The sequence below is a fragment of the Asterias amurensis genome, chromosome 1 (genome assembly GCF_032118995.1).
Source record: "Asterias amurensis chromosome 1, ASM3211899v1".
In the NCBI taxonomy this organism is placed as follows: Eukaryota; Metazoa; Echinodermata; class Asteroidea; order Forcipulatida; family Asteriidae; genus Asterias; species Asterias amurensis.
The window spans coordinates 9,192,738-9,198,737 of record NC_092648.1 but is presented as its reverse complement, the minus strand read 5'-3'; positions in this window follow the sequence as shown (position 1 = coordinate 9,198,737).

Below are 6,000 nucleotides of genomic sequence, written 5' to 3'. Positions count from 1 at the left end.
TCGAAAATTAAAAAGGTTATTCCCCGGGCAGAGAAAAGGGAAGAGCGGCCATCTTGTTTTTCTAATAGTCAACTCTGGAAATCGCGTTTTGACGGTGCAAATCGACCAAGTTGAGCATCCTGAACAACTTTCCTGTGTGGAGTCATGCAAAATTCGGAAAACCTTGGGAATTACAACTTTTTGGTGCAAAAGTGACGTCATAATTTAACCAAAAATCGTCGATTACCACCAAAGTAAAACATTGATTGGGTTCAAATTTGCACCGGCACACTCGGGTGGGGTATCCGCAAGAAGTAATCACGCTAATTCGGCTTTTCGGGAGCTCGAAAATTAAAAAGTTTATTCCCCGGGCAGGGAAAAGGGAAGAGCGGCCATCTTGTTTTTCTAATAGTCAACTCTGGAAATCGCGTTTTGACGGTGCAAATCGACCAAGTTGAGCATCCTGAACAACTTTCCTGTGTGGAGTCATGCAAAATTCGCAAAACCTTGGGAATTACAACTTTTTGGTGCAAAAGTGACGTCATAATTTAACCAAAAATCGTCGATTACCACCAAAGTAAAACATTGATTGGGTTCAAATTTGCACCGGCACACTCGGGTGGGGTATCCGCAAGAAGTAATCACGCTAATTCGGCTTTTTGGGGTGACTCGAAAATTAAAAAGGGTATTCCCCGGGCAGGGAAAAGGGAAGAGCGGCCATCTTGTTTTTCTAATAGTCAACTCTGGAAATCGCGTTTTGACGGTGCAAATCGACCAAGTTGAGCATCCTGAACAACTTTCCTGTGTGGAGTCATGCAAAATTCGCAAAACCTTGGGAATTACAACTTTTTGGTGCAAAAGTGACGTCATAATTTAACCGAAAATCGTCGATTACCACCAAAGTAAAACATTGATTGGGTTCAAATTTGCACCGGCACACTCGGGTGGGGTATCCGCAAGAAGTAATCACGCTAATTCGGCTTTTCGGGGTGGCTCGAAAATTAAAAAGTTATTCTCCGGTCAGGGAAAATGGAAGAGCGGCCATCTTGTTTTTCTAATATTCAACTCTGGAAATCGCGTTTTGACGGTGCAAATCGACCAAGTTGAGCATCCTGAACAACTTTCCTGTGTGGAGTCATGCAAAATTCGCAAAACCTTGGGAATTACAACTTTTTGGTGCAAAAGTGACGTCATAATTTGACAAAAAATCGTCGATTACCGCCAAAGTAAAACATTGACGGGGTTCAAATTTGCACCGGCACACTCGGGTGGGGTATCCGCAAGAAGTAATCACGCTAATTCGGCTTTTCGGGTGCTCGAAAATTAAAAAGTTTATTCCCCGGGCAGGGAAAAGGGAAGAGCGGCCATCTTGTTTTTCTAATAGTCAACTCTGGAAATCGCGTTTTGACGGTGCAAATCGACCAAGTTGAGCATCCTGAACAACTTTCCTGTGTGGAGTCATGCAAAATTCGCAAAACCTTGGGAATTACAACTTTTTGGTGCAAAAGTGACGTCATAATTTAACCAAAAATCGTCGATTACCACCAAAGTAAAACATTGATTGGGTTCAAATTTGCACCGGCACACTCGGGTGGGGTATCCGCAAGAAGTAATCACGCTAATTCGGCTTTTTGGGGTGACTCGAAAATTAAAAAGGGTATTCCCCGGGCAGGGAAAAGGGAAGAGCGGCCATCTTGTTTTTCTAATAGTCAACTCTGGAAATCGCGTTTTGACGGTGCAAATCGACCAAGTTGAGCATCCTGAACAACTTTCCTGTGTGGAGTCATGCAAAATTCGCAAAACCTTGGGAATTACAACTTTTTGGTGCAAAAGTGACGTCATAATTTAACCAAAAATCGTCGATTACCACCAAAGTAAAACATTGATTGGGTTCAAATTTGCACCGGCACACTCGGGTGGGGTATCCGCAAGAAGTAATCACGCTAATTCGGCTTTTTGGGGTGACTCGAAAATTAAAAAGGGTATTCCCCGGGCAGGGAAAAGGGAAGAGCGGCCATCTTGTTTTTCTAATAGTCAACTCTGGAAATCGCGTTTTGACGGTGCAAATCGACCAAGTTGAGCATCCTGAACAACTTTCCTGTGTGGAGTCATGCAAAATTCGCAAAACCTTGGGAATTACAACTTTTTGGTGCAAAAGTGACGTCATAATTTAACCGAAAATCGTCGATTACCACCAAAGTAAAACATTGATTGGGTTCAAATTTGCACCGGCACACTCGGGTGGGGTATCCGCAAGAAGTAATCACGCTAATTCGGCTTTTCGGGGTGGCTCGAAAATTAAAAAGTTATTCTCCGGTCAGGGAAAATGGAAGAGCGGCCATCTTGTTTTTCTAATATTCAACTCTGGAAATCGCGTTTTGACGGTGCAAATCGACCAAGTTGAGCATCCTGAACAACTTTCCTGTGTGGAGTCATGCAAAATTCGCAAAACCTTGGGAATTACAACTTTTTGGTGCAAAAGTGACGTCATAATTTGACAAAAAATCGTCGATTACCGCCAAAGTAAAACATTGACGGGGTTCAAATTTGCACCGGCACACTCGGGTGGGGTATCCGCAAGAAGTAATCACGCTAATTCGGCTTTTCGGGAGCTCGAAAATTAAAAAGTTTATTCCCCGGGCAGGGAAAAGGGAAGAGCGGCCATCTTGTTTTTCTAATAGTCAACTCTGGAAATCGCGTTTTGACGGTGCAAATCGACCAAGTTGAGCATCCTGAACAACTTTCCTGTGTGGAGTCATGCAAAATTCGCAAAACCTAGGGAATTACAACTTTTTGGTGCAAAAGTGACGTCATAATTTAACCGAAAATCGTCGATTACCGCCAAAATAAAACATTGACTGGGTTCAAATTTGCACCGGCACACTCGGGTGGGGTATCCGCAAGAAGTAATCACGCTAATTCGGCTTTTCGGGAGCTCGAAAATTAAAAAGTTTATTCCCCGGGCAGGGAAAAGGTAAGAGAGCGGCGATCTTGTTTTTCTAATAGTCATTTCTGTAAATCGCGTTTTGACGGTGCAAATCGACCAAGTTGAGCATCCTGAACAACTTTCCTGTGTGGAGTCATGCAAAATTCGCAAAACCTTGGGAATTACAACTTTTTGGTGCAAAAGTGACGTCATAATTTGACAAAAAATCGTCGATTACCGCCAAAGTAAAACATTGACGGGGTTCAAATTTGCACCGGCACACTCGGGTGGGGTATCCGCAAGAAGTAATCACGCTAATTCGGCTTTTCGGGAGCTCGAAAATTAAAAAGTTTATTCCCCGGGCAGGGAAAAGGGAAGAGCGGCCATCTTGTTTTTCTAATAGTCAACTCTGGAAATCGCGTTTTGACGGTGTAAATCGACCAAGTTGAGCATCCTGAACAACTTTCCTGTGTGGAGTCATGCAAAATTCGCAAAACCTAGGGAATTACAACTTTTTGGTGCAAAAGTGACGTCATAATTTAACCGAAAATCGTCGATTACCGCCAAAGTAAAACATTGACTGGGTTCAAATTTGCACCGGCACACTCGGGTGGGGTATCCGCAAGAAGTAATCACGCTAATTCGGCTTTTCGGGAGCTCGAAAATTAAAAAGTTATTCTCCGGTCAGGGAAAATGGAAGAGCGGCCATCTTGTTTTTCTAATATTCAACTCTGGAAATCGCGTTTTGACGGTGCAAATCGACCAAGTTGAGCATCCTGAACAACTTTCCTGTGTGGAGTCATGCAAAATTCGCAAAACCTTGGGAATTACAACTTTTTGGTGCAAAAGTGACGTCATAATTTAACCGAAAATCGTCGATTACCACCAAAGTAAAACATTGATTGGGTTCAAATTTGCACCGGCACACTCGGGTGGGGTATCCGCAAGAAGTAATCACGCTAATTCGGCTTTTCGGGGTGGCTCGAAAATTAAAAAGTTATTCTCCGGTCAGGGAAAATGGAAGAGCGGCCATCTTGTTTTTCTAATATTCAACTCTGGAAATCGCGTTTTGACGGTGCAAATCGACCAAGTTGAGCATCCTGAACAACTTTCCTGTGTGGAGTCATGCAAAATTCGCAAAACCTTGGGAATTACAACTTTTTGGTGCAAAAGTGACGTCATAATTTGACAAAAAATCGTCGATTACCGCCAAAGTAAAACATTGACGGGGTTCAAATTTGCACCGGCACACTCGGGTGGGGTATCCGCAAGAAGTAATCACGCTAATTCGGCTTTTCGGGAGCTCGAAAATTAAAAAGTTTATTCCCCGGGCAGGGAAAAGGGAAGAGCGGCCATCTTGTTTTTCTAATAGTCAACTCTGGAAATCGCGTTTTGACGGTGCAAATCGACCAAGTTGAGCATCCTGAACAACTTTCCTGTGTGGAGTCATGCAAAATTCGCAAAACCTAGGGAATTACAACTTTTTGGTGCAAAAGTGACGTCATAATTTAACCGAAAATCGTCGATTACCGCCAAAATAAAACATTGACTGGGTTCAAATTTGCACCGGCACACTCGGGTGGGGTATCCGCAAGAAGTAATCACGCTAATTCGGCTTTTCGGGAGCTCGAAAATTAAAAAGTTTATTCCCCGGGCAGGGAAAAGGTAAGAGAGCGGCGATCTTGTTTTTCTAATAGTCATTTCTGTAAATCGCGTTTTGACGGTGCAAATCGACCAAGTTGAGCATCCTGAACAACTTTCCTGTGTGGAGTCATGCAAAATTCGCAAAACCTTGGGAATTACAACTTTTTGGTGCAAAAGTGACGTCATAATTTGACAAAAAATCGTCGATTACCGCCAAAGTAAAACATTGACGGGGTTCAAATTTGCACCGGCACACTCGGGTGGGGTATCCGCAAGAAGTAATCACGCTAATTCGGCTTTTCGGGAGCTCGAAAATTAAAAAGTTTATTCCCCGGGCAGGGAAAAGGGAAGAGCGGCCATCTTGTTTTTCTAATAGTCAACTCTGGAAATCGCGTTTTGACGGTGTAAATCGACCAAGTTGAGCATCCTGAACAACTTTCCTGTGTGGAGTCATGCAAAATTCGCAAAACCTAGGGAATTACAACTTTTTGGTGCAAAAGTGACGTCATAATTTAACCGAAAATCGTCGATTACCGCCAAAGTAAAACATTGACTGGGTTCAAATTTGCACCGGCACACTCGGGTGGGGTATCCGCAAGAAGTAATCACGCTAATTCGGCTTTTCGGGGTGGCTCGAAAATTAAAAAGGGTATTCCCCGGGCAGGGAAAATGGAAGAGCGGCCATCTTGTTTTTCAAATATTCAACTCTGGAAATCGCGTTTTGACGGTGCAAATCGACCAAGTTGAGCATCCTGAACAACTTTTCTGTGTGGAGTCATGCAAAATTCGCAAAACCTTGGGAATTACAACTTTTTGGTGCAAAAGTGACGTCATAATTTGACAAAAAATCGTCGATTACCGCCAAAGTAAAACATTGACGGGGTTCAAATTTGCACCGGCACACTCGGGTGGGGTATCCGCAAGAAGTAATCACGCTAATTCGGCTTTTCGGGAGCTCGAAAATTAAAAAGTTTATTCCCCGGGCAGGGAAAAGGGAAGAGCGGCCATCTTGTTTTTCTAATAGTCAACTCTGGAAATCGCGTTTTAAAGGTGCAAATCGACCAAGTTGAGCATCCTGAAAAACTTTCCTGTGTGGAGTCATGCAAAATTGGCAAAACCTAGGGAATTACAACTTTTTGGTGCAAAAGTGACGTCATAATTTAACCGAAAATCGTCGATTACCGCCAAAGTAAAACATTGACTGGGTTCAAATTTGCACCGGCACACTCGGGTGGGGTATCCGCAAGAAGTAATCACGCTAATTCGGCTTTTTGGGGTGTCTCGAAAATTAAAAAGTTTATTCCCCGGGCAGGGAAAAGGAAGAGCGGCCATCTTGTTTTTCTAATAGTCAACTCTGGAAATCGCGTTTTGACGGTGCAAATCGACCAAGTTGAGCATCCTGAACAACTTTCCTGTGTGGAGTCATGCTAAATTCGCAAAACCTTGGGAAT